Raw genomic sequence first — 18,998 nt, 5'->3', positions numbered from 1 at the left:
ATCTCAGAGTCATGAGTTCAAGACCTACCCTGGGCCCCATAAAGGGCATTAGGCCTACTTTTTAAAAAGGGGCAAGGGGGACCTGGGTGACTCAGTTGGTTAAATAGCTGCCTTTGGCTCAGGTCATGATCTCAGGGTCGTGGGATCGAGCCCCACATGGGGCTCCCTGCTCAGTGGGGAAGGCTACTTCTCCCTCTTTCTCTGCTCATGCTCTCTTTCACCATCTCTCTCAAATAAATAAAATCTTCAAAAGAAAGAAAGGTTAATGGATGGGGAATAAAATTAACACATTTAACAAAAGGAAGGAATAGAGAGAATGGGGGGACGCAATATTTGAAGAGCTACTAGTATTTTCAAGAGTTGATGAAAGATAGGGAGCTTCATATTTAGGAAGCAAGGTCCCAATCAAGCAGGGACAAAGTTAAATCTGCACCTAGACACATAGTAAGGATACAGAAGAATACCACTAAGAGAAGCACCAAGAAGGAAAAATATATATGTACTCTATGAAGTAAAATGAAGTAGATTCTCAGAAACTTGTGTCAAATAAAAGACATGGTAAGACTTTTAAAGTTCTAAGAGAAAATAATAACCTAGAAGAAGATACCCTGTGAAACTATGAAAGAAGGTACAATTAGAAACTCTTTCAGAACAAAAAAAGAGAAATAAAAACCTAAGTATTCATTATTAACACACCTTCACTGAAAAAGCTATTTATGGATTTATGATAATTGAGAATATAGAAACTGGGGCACATGGGTGGACCAGTCGGTCGAGCATCGGACTCTTGATTTTGGCTCAGGACATGATCTCAGGGTTGTGGGATCGAGCCTCATTTTGGGCATCACGCTCAACAAGGAATCTGCTTTCCCTTTCCATCTACCCCTTTCCCTACTCATGCACACACACACTCTCAGAAAAATAAATCTTTCACTTAAGACAGGCATGATACGCAAGAAGGAATGGAAAGCAAAGAAATTAACCCAAACAAGCACTGGTTCAGTTAAACAATAAACAAAAGTTAATTGGGGACAGGAGGGGGTAGGGCAGGATAAAACCAAAGTGGAACTAAACCTAAATGCTGGGTAATAATATGTAAGTCATAAAGAAATCAGAATTCAAGTGTTCGTAAGAAGCTGTAGTTTGGGGGAAGAAGACAGTTAATTATAACTAACCTTAGACCTTATTAAGAGTAACTGCTAATTATATATCTAGTAAGACATTAATAAGCAGAATATATATAAAAGAACTCCTACAACTTAACAAATAACATGATTTAAAAATGGGCAAGTGGGGCAGCCTGGTGGCTCAGCGGTTTAGTGCCACCGTCAGCCCAGGGCATGACCCTGGGGACCTGGGATCGAGTCCCACATCGGGCTCCCTGTGAGGAGCCTGCTTCTCCCTCTGCCTGTGTCTCTGCCTTTCTCTCTGTGTATACACTCTCATGAATAAATAAATAAAATCTTTAAAAAAAAATAAAAATTAAAAAAATAAAAAAAGGGCAAGCGACTTGAACAGACATTGCTCCAAAGATAATATCCAAGTGGCCTAGAAGCATATGAAAAGATACCTGATATCATTAATCATTGGGGAAATGCAAATCAAAATCACAATGAGAGAGATCACTTCATACACATCAGGATGGCTACTATCAAAAAAACAAGTGTTGGTGAGAATATGGAGAAACTGGAATGCTCATGATTGTTGGTGGGAAAATAAAATGGAAAAGCTGCTATGGAAAACAGTATGGCAGCTCCTCAAAAAATTAAAGATAGAATTACCATATGACCCAGCAGTCTTCACTCCTGGGTATAAGCACAAAAATTCAAAACAATCTTGAAGAGATATTTGCATACCTATCTATATTCACAACAGCGCTATTTGCAACGACCAAGAAGTGGAAACAACCCAAGTGTCCATCAATGGATGAATGGAAACACAAAATGTAGTATATGTTAAAGTGAAATATTAGTCTTTAAAAAGGAGACTCTTACATGCAGTACAACCCGGGTGAAGCTTGAGGACACTGTGCTAATTGAAACAATCCAGTCACAAAAGACAAATACTTTATGATTTTACTCATATGAAGTACCTAGAATATTCAAATCCATAGAAACAGAGCGGAATGGTAAATGCCACAGGGTTGGGGAGGGGAAGTGGGAACTGTTGTTTAATGGGTATGGAATTTCAGTGATGCTAGATAAAAAATGTTCCAGAGATTGGTTTGTACAACAATGTGAATATATTTTAGGTTATGCATTTTTACCACAATAAAAAAAAATCTTAAGGCAGGAGAGAAGTAAAAAGCATACAGAAGGTAGGGCTGACTTCCAGTTTCTGGTCTAGTACGTTAGGAAGTCATCACTGTGTCTTAACATATAAAAAGCTGAACAGTTTGAAAATCCAGGAGAGAAATGAGGCCACAAAATCCACTTCTCGAAAAATTAGACAAGTGGATGCAGGGAATCATAATCTAACAGAACAGAAACTCACAAGTATCTGTGGAAATCGGCACCAGGGTAGGAAAACCTATAACTACAATTGACAAATTGCTAGAGGCCCAGTGTGGACAACTCTGCAAATTAAGAACATGAGGCAGTCTCAATCTTAGGGGGATGCACTGCATTTTGTGGACTTTACCTCCAGGAGCTGTACAAGGTTCTCACAGTGAAGATGAGAGAAAACTCCCTTGAGCACCCAGCAGGGGGAGGGTTAAAGCAAGCATTTTCAAACCAAGCCTGCAAGAAGGGAAATACCCAACTCCAGCTCCCTTTAGCCATCCTGTATCACCTAAGGGGCATGGGAGTTTGGGGGAGCATGAGAGTCTGAGAGAAGAAGGGGAGAAGGCCTACTTACCTCAGTTCTTTCTATCCAGGACATCATGTCCTGCTTTCATCAAAAAATTACCAGGCATACTAAAAGGCAAAAAAGGCAGTTTGAAGAAACAGAGCAAGCATCAGAACCAGACTCAGATATGGCAGAGATGCTGGAATTACCAAAAATTTAAAACTATGATTAATATGCTACGGGCTCTAATGGAAAAAGTAGACATCATACAAGAACAGAAATGGAAATTCTAGGAATCAAAAAAAAAAGTTAAAATCAGAAACATTGTAACAAATAAATAATGCCTTTAAATATCTCATTAATAGACTAACAGAGCTGGGTAAAAAAACCTCTGAGCTTGAGGGTATGTCATCAATAGAAACTTCCAAACCTCAAAAGTAAAGAGACTTTAAAAAAAAGAAAGACAACTACAAAAGGTTATAACATGTAACAGGAATCATGGAAGAAGAAAAAAATTTGAAGCGATGACTGAGAATTTCCAAAAATTAGTGTCAGATACCAAATAACACCAAGCAGGATAAATGCCAAAAAGATAAAAGAAAAAACAAAAACCCAACGCTAGACATATCAAATTCACACTGCAGAAAATCAAAGATATGGAAAAAACCTTGAAAGACCCACAGGGAAAAAACCACCTTACCAATAGAGGAACAAAGACAAGAATTACATCTGTCTTCTCAGAAGTTATGCAAGCCAGAAGTCAGTGGAGTGAAATATTTAAAATGTTGGGAGGGAGGTGGGGGGGAAGCCACCAATCTACAATTCTGTACCCTGCAAACACAAAAAAACTTACATACCACTTCAGAAATAAAGGAAAAATAAACACTTTCTCAGACAAATAAAAATTGAGATCCACTGCCAATAAACATAGCTTGCCAGAAATGTTAAAAGAGTTCATCAGTGAGCAGAAAAATAATATAGGCACCAGGGCAGCCCTGGTGGCGCAGCGGTTTAGCGCCGCCTGCAGCCCGGGGTGTGATCCTGGAGATCGGGGATCGAGTCCCACGTCGGACTCCCTGCATGGAGCCTGCTTCCCCCTCTGCCTGTGTCTCTGCCTCTCTCTCTCTCTCTCACTCTCTGTGTATCTCATGAATAAATAAATAAAATCTTTAATAAAAAAAAATTCAGACTACATAAAGGGAGAGCATTAAGATAAAAGTAAAATGGCATTTTTCATTTTTATTACTCTCAATTGATCTAACAGATAATAGTTTGTTCAAAATCATAACAATGAAAAAAAAATCATAACAATGTATTCAATGGCTGTAGCTTAAATATAAATAAAATTAATGACCGCAATGGTACAAGGGACACATGAGAACTAGAAACACTTTATTATAAGGTACATGTACTACCTATAAATCTACACTGCAACTCTAGGTCAAACACTAAAAAAAAAAAAAAAAAAAGTTTTAATCGATATGCTTAGGACAGAAACTGGATCCATATAAAATGCTCAGTTAAAACCACAAAAGGCAGAAAAAAAAGACAAAAAGGAACAAAAACGGGCAGCCCTGGTGGCGCAGTGGTTTAGTGCTGTCTGCAGCCTAGGGTGATCTTGGAGACCGGGGATCGAGTGCCACGTCAGACTCCCTGCATGGAGCCTGCTTCTCCCTCTGCCTGCGTCTCTGCCTCTCTATGTGTCTCTCATGAATTTAAAAAAAAATTAAGGGGATCCCTGGGTGGCGCAGCGGTTTGGCGCCTGCCTTTGGCCCAGGGCGCGATCCTGTAGACCAGGGATCGAGTCCCACGTCGGGCTCCCGGTGCATGGAGCCTGCTTCTCCCTCTGCCTGTGTCTCTGCCTCTCTCTCTCTCACTGTGTGCCTATCATAAATAAAATAAAATAAAATAAAATAAATTTATTTAAAAAAATAAATAAATAAATAAAAAATAAAAAAAAATTAAAAAATTTTTTAAAATCTTAAGAAAAACAAAAGTATAGATGTTTAAAAAAAAAAAAAGGAACAAAAACACAAGAGCATATAATCACTTTAAATATCAACTGTCTAGGGGATCCCTGGGTGGCTCAGCGATTTAGCACCTGCCTTTGGCCCAGAGTGCAATCCTGGAGTCCCGGGATCAAGTCCTGTATCGGGCTCCTGGCATGGAGCCTGCTTCTCCCTCCTCTCTCTCTTTCTATCATAAATGAATGAATGAATGAATGAATGAATGAATGAATGAATGAATGAATCTTTTAAGATAAATAAATAAATATCAACAGTCTAAATATACCAAGTGAGAGAGACTGGTCTGAGTAAATAAAAAATCAAGACCCAAATATACATTTACAAAAACCCACTTAAAATATATATATTTTTTTAAGATTTTAAGTAATCTCAACACCCAAGGTGGGGCTCTAACTCCCAACCCCAAGATCAATAGTCATGCATGCCCTCCACCAACTGAGCCACCCAGGGGACCCAACTTTAAATTTAATTCCAATATAATTAATGTACAACATTATATTAGTTTCAGACGTACAACATAGGGATTCAACAATACAATGTATTACTCAGTGCACCCACTCTAAAATTTTAATAAAGTACATAATGACTAGGGGCGCCTGGGTTGCTCAGTAGGTTAAGTGTCTGACTCTTGATTTCAGTTCAGGTCATGATCTCAGGGTCATGAAATCAAGCCCCATACTGGGTTCCATGCTCAGGAGGTAGTCTGCTTGAGATTCTCTCTCTCCCTCTGCCCCTCCCTTGCCCTTTCTCTAAAATTAATAAATCTTAAAAAAAAAAAAAGATTAAAAGTTAAGGGACAGAGAAAGATATGTCATGCTAACTAATCAAAAGGAAGTTGGAGGGGTGCCTGGGTGGCTCAGTTGGTTAAGTGTCTGCCTTTGGCTCAGATCATGATCCCAGGGTCTGGGATGGAGCCTGCTCAGTGGGGAGCCTGCTTGTGCTTCTCCTCCCCACTCATGCTCTCTCTTGCTATCTCTGTCTCTCTCTCTCTCTCTCAAAATCTTTAAGAAAAAAAAATACACATACACACAGCAAAAGGAAGTTGAAGTAGCTACGTTAATTTCAGACAGATTTCAGAGCAAGTGAAATGAGGGGAAAAGATAGACATTACATAATGATATAGGAGTCTCAATTTTCCAAGAAGATATAACAATCCTTAATATGTATATGTACCTAACAATGGAGCATCAAAATGTGTGAGGCAAAAAAAATGTGAGGCACAAACTTACAGAATTGCAAAGAGAAATAGATGAATCCACTATTATAGCTAGGAGACTTCAGCACCCCTGTCAGAAATGGACAGATCTAACAGGCAGAAAATCAGAACATAGTTGAAGTCAACAACACCATCAATCAAGTACTACATCCAACAACAGAATATGCATTCTTAAGTTCACATGGAACATTCACCAAGAGAGACCACATTCTGGGCCAGAAAACACAATTAACAATTTGAACAGAACAGAAACCATATACTATCTACTCTCAGGCCACAAAGGAATTACACTAGAAATCAATCCCAGAAAGCTGGAAAGTACTCAAATATCTGGAGATTAAACAACACACTTCTAAATAATACATAGATCAAAGAATAAGAAATCGAAATTTTTGCTTCCATCTTAGGAAACTAGAAAAACAAAAGCAAATTAAAACCAAAGTAAACTGAAGAAAAGAAAAACTGAAGGAGTAATCAACTTGTTCTTTGAAAAGATCGACAAGGGATGCCTGGGTATTCAGTGGTTGAGTACCTGCCTTCGGCCCAGGGCGTGAACCTGGAATCCCCGGATCGAGTCCCACATCAGGCTCCCTGCATGGAGCCTGCTTTTCCCTTTGCCTATATCTCTGCCTCTCTCTGTGTCTCTCATGGGTAAATAAATAAAATCTTAAAAAAAAAAAAAAAGATCGACAGAATCAATAAGCCTCTAGCCAGGCTAACAAAGAAAAAAGAAGACACACATTATTTTTTTTTTAATTTTATTTATTTATGATAGTCACACAGAAAGAGAGAGAGAGGCAGAGACACAGGCAGAGGGAGAAGCAGGCTCCATGCACCAGGAGCCCGACGTGGGATTCAATCCCGGGTCTCCAGGATCGCACCCTGGGCCAAAGGCAGGCGCTAAACCGCTGCGCCACCCAGGGATCCCAAGACACACATTATTAATACCAGCAGTTAAAGAGAGGATGGCACTACAGATCCCATGGACATTAAAAGCATAATAAAGGATTATCAAAAATTCTATACCTACAAATTTGATAACCTAGATGAAATGGACCAACTGCCTAAAAGATACAATCTGCCAAAATGCACACAAGAAGGAAATAGATCATCTGAATAGGACTGTATATATTTAAGAAATTAATAATTAATAACCTTCAAAAACAGGAAACACATCAGGCCTGGATGGTAATTATTAAAGATAGAATTACCATATGGTAATCACAGGTAATTGTAAAATACACTTAAGAATAACTATAATTATACCAATTATACAATTTTCTACAAACTTCCAGAAGTTAGAAGCAGAGGGAGTACTCCCCTCTAGAGCATTCTATGAGGCCTGCATTACCCTAACACCAAAACTAGACAAAGATCTTACAAGAAAAAGAAAACTACAGACTAATCACTCATGAACACAGATGAAAAATCTGCAACAAAATGTTAGCAGATCTAATCCAACAATGTATAAATAGAATTTTAGACCATGACTACATGGGATTTATCCCAAGTATATACAAAACTGGCTCAACATTCAAAAATAATTAATATAATCCAGAATATCAACAGACTAAAGAAGAAAAATCACATAATCTTATTAAAAACTACAAAGTATTGACAAAATCCAATACCCATTCATGATAAAACTCCCAGCAAACTAGGAATAGAGGGAACTTGCTCAATTTGATAAAAATCTACAGTTAGCATCATACTTAATCGGTGGAAAACTCAAAACTTTCCTGCTATGACCAAGAACAAGGCAAGATGTCCCCTCTTACCACAGCTTCTCAAAATTGTACTAGAAGTCCTAGCTAATGCAATAAGACAAGAAAATAAGAAAGGAAAAGAAGAAACAAAACTGTCTTTGTCTGCATACGACATGACTAGAAAATCGAAATGAATCAACGAAAAAAAATTCCGGGAACTAGTAAGCATTATAGTAAGGCTGCAAAATACAAAGTTAACCTACAAGTCAGTCACTTTCCCACATACCAGCAATGAACAAGTGGAATTTGATGTTAAAAACACAATATCATTTTAAAACACACACACACATTTACATTAGCACCTCCCAAGAAAGAATTACATTAAGTATAAATGTAACAAAATATATACACGATCTATATAAGGAAACTATAAAACTGATGCATCAAAGAAGTATTAAGTCAATGAAGAGATAGTCCATATTCATGAATAGGAAGACTCAATATTGTCCAAATGTTAATTCTTTCCAACTTGAGATATACGTTCAATGTAATCCCAATCAAAATCTCAGCAAGTTATTTTGTGGATATCAACACACTGATTGGGAAGATCCAAAGAGCCAAATCATACTGAAGAACAAAGCTGGAAGACTGACACTCCTTGACCTCACAACTTACTATAATACTCCAGTATTCGAGAGAGTGTGGTATTGGTAAAGAACACACAAAGCAACAGAACAAAAAACAGAGCCCACAAATAGATCCACATTAGCATAGTCAGTTGAACTTTGACCAAGAACCAAAGGCAATAACAATGAAGCAAAGACAGCCTTGTCTTTTCTGGTGCTGGAAAAATGAACATCCACATGCAAATCAATGAATCTAGACACAGATCTTACACTCTTCAAAAATATTAACTCAAAATGGAGCACAGACCTAAAAATAAAACATAAAACTTATAAAATGCCAAGAAGGTAACATAGGAGAAAACTTAGATGACCTCAGGTATGATATAATGATGACTTTTTAGATACAACACCAAAGGTGTGATCCATGAAAGAAATAACTGGTAAGCTACACTTCACTAAAATTTCATTCTTTAAAAGACAATGTCAAAAGAATGAAAGACAAACTACACACTGGGAAAAAAATATCTACAAAAGACCCATTTGATAAAGGAGTGTAAACATAAAATGCCAAGAACTCTTAAAACTCTGGATGCCTGGGTGGCTTAGTGGTTGAGCATCTGCCTTCAGCTAAGGGCGTGATCCCGGGGTCCTGGAATCAAGTCCCATTTCAGGTTCCCTGCAGGGAGCCTGCTTCTCCCCCTCTGCCTATGTCTCTGCCTCTGTGTGTGTGTCTCTCATAAATAAATAAACAAATAAATAAAATCTTTAAAAAAAAAAGTCAACAATAAGAAAACAGTCTGATTTAAAAATGGGCATTAACAAAGATTTCACCGGAGAATATGTATATTGGAATATACATATTCCAATAAGCATATGTAAAGATGTTGCACATCATATGTCATCAGAGGAACACAAAGCAATAAGAAGATACACTACACACCTATTAGAATGGCCAAAATCTGGAACACTGACACCACCAAATGCTAGTGAGGATGTGGAACAAAAGGAATGCCCACTGCTAGTGGACATACAAAATGAGACAGCTCACTTTGGAAAACAGTTCGGTGATCTCTTACAAGTAAATGCACTCTTGCCATACACAATGCAGCGACAGCATTCCTTGGTATTTACCCAAAGGAGTGAAACCTGCATGCGAAGATTTCTAGCAGCTCTATTCACAAATGCCAACACTTGAAAGCAACCAAGATGCCCTTCAGTAGGTGAATGGATAAACTGCGGTATATACAGATAATGGAATATTATTTAGCTAAAAAGAAATGAGCTGTCAAGCCATGAAAAGACAAGGAGGAAGCTTAAAAGTAAAATAACCCAATATGAAAAGGCTATGTGACCCCAACTATATGACTTTTTTTTTTTAAGATTTTATTTATTTATTCATGAGAGGCACAGAGAGAGAGAGGCAGAGACACAGGCAGAGGGAGAAGCAGGCTCCATGCAGGGAGCCCGACGTGGGACTGGATCCTCGGACCCCAGGATCAGGCCCTGGGCTGAAGGCAGAGCTAAACTGCTGAGCCATCCAGGCTGCCCTATGACGTTCTTTAAAGGGCAAAATTATGTAAACTATGGAGACAATAAAAAGATCAGGGGGTAGAAAGGAGGAAGGGATAAAGAGAGTGAATTTTTAGGGCAAGAAGGCTACTCTGCATAATACTATAATGGTGAATACATCTCATTATAAATTTGTGCAGATTCAGAAACTGTGTAACACCAAGAATGAACCATAATGTATACTGTGGACTCTGGTGATAATGACATGTCAATGTGGGTTCACCAGTTGTAACAAATGTTCCCCTCTGGTCAGGTATATAAATAATGAGGCAAGCTGTGCATGTGTGGAGGCAGGAGGTATATGGGAAATCTACCTTCTGCTCAATTTTGCTGTGAATCTAAAAGTGCTCTTTAAAAAAATTTAGTTTAACAGACAAACAAGCTGGCTAGGGGTGGGGGGAGATGCTGAGAGGAGGTTGCAATTTTAAACAGGGTAATCAGGGTAGGCCTCAAGGTAACACCTGAGTAGAGACTTGAAAGAAGCAAAGAATATCTAGAGAAGAACATTCTAGGCAAAGAGAAGACTGAAAACAAAGACTTAAAAAAGCATACTTTGGACAGCATGGCTGGACATGAGGGAACAAAAGGAGAGTAGTGAGAGATGGAATCAGAATAGGAAGTGGGAGCATCTTGGAGACCCCAGGGAAGACTCTGATTTCTTATCTAGACCCATCCAAAGGTTCTGAATAACACATTCTGACTTGATTTAAAGGGATCAATCTGGACTATATTGTTTCACTTAAACATAGTTGAGAAACAGGCAAAAATTCATCCGTGGTGATCATGGCTACCCTCTAGGGAGACCATGACCAGAAGGAGGCTCCTGGGGATGTTCTATGGATGGCAGATTCCTGCCATCAAGCTACATAACTTAAGGTTTGTACACTACATGTTATATAGCTAACAAAAAATAGAGACGGATGACCTATAAAATAAGATACAGATCAACATGACTGCTGTGCTCAAAACAGACCACAGAGGGTAAGGGTGAGAGCAGTAATCCGGGCAAAGGCACTTATGGTCCAGCCCAGGACACTGGCCACACATGGTAAGAAGTGGTCCAGCTCTGGCCACTTGAAAGTAGAATCACAGCATTTGCTCTTGGATTGCCTGTGAGGTGTGAGACAAAGGGATTAAGAATGGCTCCCGGGGGTTGGGTGGAGGCAGGGGGGTGGCACCTGGGTGGCCCAGTCAGCTGAACATCCAACTCTTGGTTTCGGCTCAGGTCATGATTTCAGGGTTGTGAGATCAAACCCCACATCAGGCTCTGTGCTCAGCAAGGAGTCTATTCCCTCTCCCTCTGCCCCTCCCACTGGTTTTCTAAAATAAATAAACAAATCTTAAAGAACTCTTTAAAAAAAATGACTCTGAGGGTTTTGCTCTGAATCTATAGAAGGATTGAGATGTTATCAATTTAAACAGGGATGACTGGATGGAGCAGTCTGAAAAGAAAGATCAGGAGTTGAGTTAGACACATATTATTTATGAAATATGAATCAGTCATCCAAATGGAGACATTCAAGAGGCTGCCTGAATACACAAAGCTGGACTTCAGGAGAGAATGGGCTGAATGTATAAATCTGTGCTATAATCAACAATGAATGGATGGCTTAGAAAGCCAGGATTCGGATGAGACTGTCCATGAACTGCGCGACTACAGAAAAATCAAGAAGTCAACGGTCTTAGCCCCAAGGTGGCCATATTTTTTACTAGTGGAAATGTAGAGTAAGCAGCAAAGGACACAAAGACAAAGTCAGCAAGGTAAAGGAAAACTGGGAGATTGTATCCTAGAAGCCCAGCCAAGAAAGCCTTTCAAGGAGAAAGGGTACTAAGTCCTGTCACAGGAAGCTGATGGCTCAAGTAAAATGAAGGCTAAGAACAGACCATTATATTTCACCACGTGGAAGTCACCCTGGGAAGAGCAGCACTGTTAAGTGATGGAAGTGAAAGTTTTATCAGGTGAGCTTAAGAGAGAAAATAAGGTGATGAATTGGGAGATAACAAATATTAAATGATTTTTCAATTCTGTTAAAAAGCAGAAAATACAAAATGTATAAAATTTAAGTAAAATACAAAAATAGAGTGGAATATAAATAAATAGAGCAAATGGGGGGCTTGACAGAAAAAGTGGAATCAAGCGGTTTCTTTTCTAAGATAGAAGAAAAAGTATGTTGGCATATTGATAAGAGTATGCTCCAGGAAAAACGGGAAAATTTGACAAGTTATGAAAGACAGGCAGAAACATTCTAGAGCAATGTTCTTGGATAAGAGAGAGAAAATGGGGCTCCAGGATAAAGTACAGCAGCTGCGCTGGAGAACAGGGGATGCACGGTGACGGGCAGGCAGGCAGAGGATGCAGGTGCATGGGCAGGTGGGAAGGCAGGTACGGTGGGAGGAGTTCTCTTCAGGCAGTTTCGTGTAGTCACTGAAATAGCAAGCAAGGTCACCATCTTAAAGTGGCAACAGGGGATCAAGGATTAAGTTTGAGATCTGGTGAGCGAGGCGAGGGCAAATAGGCAACATTAAGGGCCCACTTAAATTTCATGGTTACAGTGAAACCAGTCGGCAAGGTCGTATTTCTCTATCCAGTCTTGTTCAGCTGACCAGATGAAGGCACAGAGGAGACAGGGTCTGAATGACCCGGATGGAGCTCTAGGACTAGAACAAAGCAAGAGAGGCCACGGGAATCACAGGCACGGCCAAGGGAACTTAAGCTTGTCCAGTAAAGATGGACAAGAACATGTGAGAACAGTGAAAATGTAATAGGACCAAATGAACTGATGGGACCAACAAAGGACAGAAGGACCATTGGGGTCAGGGTACCAGCAAGAGTGAGCTTGCCAGACAGGAGATGGTAATTCCAGAGGGACCTATCTCCAGGAACTGGAGAATGTCAAAAACTAAGGTATGAATAGGTGGAGCACAGGATGTGTAGGGCAGTGAAACTACTCTATATGACACTGCAATGGCGGATGTATGTCATCATACATTTAGCCAAACCCACTGAATGTACACCAGCAAGAGTGACCCATGACATGAACACAGAGCCTGGGCGACTATAGCGTGTGAATGTAGGTTCGCCAGTATGTGCCCCTCTGGCGAGGGATGCTGACAATGGGGAAGGCAGGTGGGCAGGGAATATATGGGAAATCTCTTCCCCTCAATTCCATGAACTGAAAGATTCTCTCAAATATAGTCTTTTTCCTTTTTATTTTTTTTAAGATTTTATTTATTTATTCATGAGAGACACACAGAGAGGCAGAGACACAGGCAGAGGGAGAAGCAGGCTCCACGCAGGGAGCCCGAAGTGGGGCTCAACCCCGGGTCTCCAGGATCTCACTCTGGGCTGAAGGCTGCGCTAAGCTGAAGGCTGCCCATCTTTTTCCTTTTTAAAAATATTTTTTTAAGTAATCTCTACACGCACATGGGGCTCGAACTTGCAACCTCAAGATCAAGAATTGCATGTTCCTCCAAATGAGCCAGCCAGGTGACCCCAAGATGGTCCCATTAAAAAAAAAAAATCCTGAAGTTTTTCTACACAGATGATCATGTTCATGGGGCTGCTGGGAGCAGGGATGAAAGAGGAAGACCCCTGGTATAGAGAGAAATAATGGGAGGCAAAGGTGCTGCAAGGACCACAGAATCATACCTTGAAAGCACCACTTATTAACAGGATGAGAGATGACAAGAGTGACATTAGATAAGAAGCTAAAGTCACTGAGAACTTAGAGGCACTCTGGGGGGTTGGGGGCATGAGAGATGACAGCAGCACCAAGGGTGCAGGGTAATACAGTCTGATGTGATTAGATTTAAAATTGGGGGAAGGAGTGAGGAAACGTGGTCTGAGCCATAACAAAAAAATAGCCACCATTCGGAAGAGAAGAACTGATTCAATAATGATCCCAACAAGAAAACCCAGGGCAAAAAGATTTGAGGAAATGCCAGAAGCCACTGTCTCCAACCCGGAGATCCTTTCTCCAGGTCGCACTGGAAGCTTCCAGCCGGCAGATGGAGCCCACGCACCGGCCCTAAAACACCAAGGCCTTGGAGGTGCTGGAGCTACAGAGCCTGCCTGCCTGCCTCCCTCCCCCAGCCTCGAGGATCCTGCCTTCTACCAAGCTGGTTCTCCCTCTCCGCCTGCCCCTCTGCTTCCCTGGTCCATCTCTCTCTCTCTCTGTTCTCTTTGCTTCTTTTGGTCTCCCTTCTTTCTCTTTCCAGTTTATATGCTTCCTCATTCTCAAAAATGGAAGGGGAAAAAGAAACTGTACGTTTATATATATATATTTTTAAGATTTATTTATTTATTAATGGGGGGGGGGGGCAGAGACACAGGCAGAGGGAGAAGGAGGCTCCATGCAGGGAGCCTGACGTGGGACTCGATCCCTGGTCTCCAGGATCACGCCCTGGGTTGAAGGCGGCGCCAAACCGCTGAGCCACCCAGGCTGCCTGATTTATATATTTATATAAGAAAAAATCTTTTCTCTTATTCCCATCCACTCCTCCTACTTCGAGTGCCATCTGTTTTTGTCCTTTTGCCTAGTGGTACAGTAAAAACACAAAACACAACACCTGACCAGTTTATACACGGGGTGAAGGAAATGGGGAGCTGAACAGAATATGGGTCATAAAGTGATTTTAAAAGGATCAACATTGGAATAACAATTAGCAGAAAGCAAGTGATATATGATGTTTCTACAAAGTGCTTTGAACCAGCTTATCCTTATAAGTATGCTAGAAAGCCATTAGATTGTACACTTTAAAGAGATCAACTTTGATATATAAATTAGATCACAATAAAGCTGTTTTTTTTTTTTTTAACAACATGTTTATTATCCCAAACTAAAACATTCCCCTCAGCAACTCTCACACTACATTTTCATAAACAAATTCCTTTTTTGGAAGAGAGAAATGTTAAACTTCAGTATAGCCCCATCTACAAATTCTAATTCTGAATTAGTAGAACCCAGGAATCCCTTTGCTCATTTATTCATCTGGCTTTTAGTGCCAATTTTACATGTTCTGTTCAAAACTCTGACACGAACCAGCCAGTACAGCACGACTGAAAAAGCTGAGCCCAGTAACTATCCAGCATACACTTACTGGAGACGTGAAGAGAAGGAGCTCTTACACACCACTCTTCAAAATGCCTTCAAGGTCCTTGCTGCTCTCAGGATAAAGACCAAAGTCCCCAACGAGGCATGTGAAGCCCCAAAAGGCCTGGCCCTGCCGGTCTCGTCAGCCTCCTGTTCAAACCTCACACTCCTGCAGCCCACAAACCCTGCCCTCTCTCACCTCCGGGCCTTTACTGGCTTGGTTGGTAATCCTTCTCACTGCTCCAAATCCCACCTTAGCACCTCCTCCTGGAAGCTCCTGGAGCACCTCTCTCTCAAAATCGCAGGCCAGATGGGGCCTTTCCTTCTTGTTCTTACAGCGAGTGTGCGTACTGGTCCCATCACAGGAGACAACACACGTATTCCAGTGGTATCTACGCACTCTGTCTCTCCAGTTTGTTTTATTCACCACTGTATTCTCGGTACCCAGGTGGAAGCCTAGCACAGAATCAATGCTTAAAATTTGATCAATGAATGGCTGAATGAGCCCCCCAATTATTAAATGACCTATCAGCCCTTTGGCACTAACCATTAGCACAAAGTAATAAAAATGATGTCAACAAGCTACTCGTGGATTACAAAGGTAAAAACAATTGGCAGGAACAGATATGGCCAGCACAGATATATCAGGTCCTGCGGTGAGGCTCCGAATGACCTCATCCCAAGCCCAGTGCCACCTGCAGGGTCCCAGCCCCAGTACTTTTCCCTGTTTGAACTCTGCCCCTTCTGGCTTTCAGGTCAATGCATGGGGCATAAATACAAAAAAAACACATTATTCATAGGCTGTCTAGCTCTAGTAATTGGACCTCATGTTGGGAAAGAAGGGGAAAAAAGAAAATCTGGATCCTTTTCCACTCCTTAGAATGGGATTTCAGAGCCAAAATGTAGCTAAGAGATCACTTAGCCCGCTGGTTTTCAAACTGGGCTCAGCAAATCCCCTCAGGAGTCCCCAGGGCAAAACAGGGGAGAAGGTTGGGGCAGGCTGAGAGTTCAGGCTCCTTCATTCACTTCATCAACCAAAGCAACACCTATTAGCTTCTTAACACATTGGGTTTCCCCCATATGACTGTAAGGAGTTCCACCGATTTTATTTTAAAAATAAAACCACCTGTTTGGCCCAATCCCCTTATTTTACAAATTAAGGAATGGAGACTCAGAGGTAAACACTGTGGTTTCTCTAGCAACTCAGCAGTAAAGGTAAGGACCTTAGTCTCCTGTCTATCCAGGATTCTTCCCATTGTGTAGAACCCCCTTCCCGGAAACTCTGAAGCATTTTTACAAAGTGAGGAGTCCTGACTATACACAGACCAGTAAGAGGAAAGATGCAGAGGACACCCAGCAGTGGAGCACTACTGTGCTGCAGTCAAGATATAAAGTACTTACCATACACACCTTCCCCAGGAATCCCAGATCTACCACTTACTTTTTCTTAAATTACCTCTCAGAGGCTTTCTCATCCACAGAGTAGGGTAATCCCAGGGGATGTAAAGGGTTTAGCAGAAGTCACAGTAGCTACTACCAGTATTCCACTGAGCCTTCCCAGTAATGTCATGGGACAGGGACCTTTGAACTCTCAAGGTCACACAGCAAGGACGACAGCCAGGTGTCTAACGCAAGTCTACTTCCATAGTCCATATTCTTTTGAGAATGTTACCCTGTTGGCCAAATCAATGATCTTCTCTATGCCCCAGCACCTTCCTCTGAGCAAACAAAATACCAACCTGACTTACCTCACAGCCAAAAAAAAAAAAAAAAAAAAAACCAAACAAGCAAACAAAAAACAGTCAGCTAAAGAACTCTGCAAAGTCCCATGCAGACCTGAGGTAAGTTTCACCAGGCAAAATCCTCCTAGAAACAGCCTCCCACTAAAACCAGCCTTTCTACCATCAGGGAAAACAAGAAAACTGATAGAAAATGGGGTCAGAGTGTCACTTTTCTCTGATCTTTTGGCCCTAAGCATAACCAGGGTAGAAATGCTTTGCTACCTCCAAGGCCATCGGAAAAGGAAGGGGCACATGCCTCTCCTCCCAGTGCCCCCCACAGGCCCCAGTAAGTATGTTTATCCAGGGAATATTCATTTCTTTAGTAGACATCTATGAACCCCTATGATGCACCCAGCATTTTGCCAAGTGTCAGGCAAGTTATCAACACCCGTCCCTTGCCTTTAAAGCACAAGAGAACTAATCAGAAAACAATAACGAAGAGGCCTCCCTGACCGTCTTCTACAATACAGCGCCGATCCTTCTGCTTACCACGCTTTTTTCACTTAGCACATCTTACCACTTGATAGATGTTGCAATTAGAAGCTCAGAAGAAGTGACTAATCGTGCCTGAGGGTGGACTCTGGGAAGGAAATTATTGATATTAAACCTCAGGAATCGCAGGAAAGTGATGAGAGGGAAGGGTGGTCCTATACTTTAATGCCAACTTGTCCCCCCCACCAGTGTCTAGCTCGGTTCCATTTCACACTAGAGGGATACAGCACCAATTCTCTCTCATTCGGGGCTCCTTCCGGCCCAAGTTCTTGAACCCAGTTCCAAACAGCCTGATCCAGCACTTTGGAGGTTGGCTTCTTCTCATCCTTCAGACCAGGAAGGTCTGAAATAGAACATAATCAAACCTGCCCTGCCCTTTCCCCCTAACACAGCTACCATGATTCACACTTCCTCTTCCCAACAGTCACTGAAAGCAGGGGGTCGGCAAACTTTTTCTTTAGGGTTTAATAGTATCCATCGTGGAAAGCATGGAGTAAAAATGCTGAATCGATGTTGTATGCCTGAAACTAATACAACACTGTGTGTTAATTATACTTCAGTTTTGAAAAGTCTGAGAGCATACACAGATGTGTACAACTTAGTTTAATAGTAAATAGTCCAGGCTTTGTAAGACCTGAATTGGGGTCTGTCCTGGGTACTCAATTCTGGCCCCATCGCATGGACCAGCCATACACAATGTGTCCGTGAATGACATCGTTGTGTTTCCACCCAACTTTACAACTGCAGGCAGTAGGCCTGTGGACCACTGTCTGCCAACCCCTGTTTTTAAGCAGCTTCCTCCCAACCATTTCTAGGCACCTGTCTTCAACCCCTAGGCCGTCCACATCCCACCACCACTTCTTCCCAAGGGCTTCTCTGTCATTCCTGGGCTTCATATTTTTCCCAGAAGCACGAATTCACGTGTTTGATATACAAACCTCAAGAGTTAGTAGCCCAACAAGCACAGAAAGATTCCCCAGGTGGGAAAAGACTTAGAGACCTGTGACCCAACCTCCCACCCCATGCAGAAGGCACCTCGCAAGTAGCCACTCTACTGTTTAAACACTTCTAATAACCAGCAGGACTCTTCTTCCTTCCGAAGACAACTCATTCCATCTCTGGACAGCTCCTTTTTTTTTTTTTTTTTTTTCTTGTTTAAGCACTCTTAACCACTCGAATACTACCTAATTCTTTTTACTAGAATGTAAGATCCATGACGCCAGAGACAGGCTTTTTCTGTGTCTGTAGCTGTTTTTTTTACTGCTGTCTCTGTTATATAAAGGGTATAAAAGACCTGTTCATAAGAAGGAAAGACAGGAGGAAGGAGGGAGGAAAGAAGAGGGGAGTAGGGAAGGAGGGAGGGAAAATCCATGGCTGCACCTGGGCAACTTTCCTCCCTCAGGACTAAGCAGAGAAGAGTGAGGGGAAGGAGAGAGCAGGTAACTGGTGAGGCTGGAGCACAGACAGGGGTGCAGGGCAGAGACCGTTGCCATCCATCCGCAGGGGGCTGTGGTGGCCGTGGCTGAGGACCAAGCCAACGAGTGCGCTTTCCCCCTCTCCTCTTCCTTCGGGCCTCCTCTGTCCCTGCTCTGCTCCAGGAGACCATCTGTCACTGCAGCACCTGTCCCCTCTCCCCTCGCCTCTTCAAACAGTGCACACCCTGCAACACAAATGTACTGCCTTCCCCCGCTGTACCCACAC

At 41.6% G+C, this 18,998-nt stretch overlaps 1 protein-coding gene across 8 annotated transcripts in view; it reads right to left on the bottom strand.

Moving 5' to 3' along the window:
* The window catches only part of LUZP1 (leucine zipper protein 1), a 90,074-nt gene that overhangs the window by 9,796 nt on the left and 61,280 nt on the right, over positions 1-18,998 (bottom strand). The window contains exon 3 of one of the 8 annotated variants that reach the window (XM_072750816.1): positions 2,857-2,915. The exons of the other annotated variants lie outside the window; for them this stretch is intronic. The gene's annotated coding sequence lies outside the window, so the exon portion shown is untranslated. The remainder of the gene's footprint in view (positions 1-2,856; positions 2,916-18,998) is intronic. 8 annotated transcript variants of the gene reach the window in all.

The sequence above is a fragment of the Vulpes vulpes genome, chromosome 2 (assembly GCF_048418805.1).
Source record: "Vulpes vulpes isolate BD-2025 chromosome 2, VulVul3, whole genome shotgun sequence".
Lineage (NCBI taxonomy): Eukaryota > Metazoa > Chordata > Mammalia > Carnivora > Canidae > Vulpes > Vulpes vulpes.
This window is presented reverse-complemented; position numbering and strand designations above follow the sequence as displayed.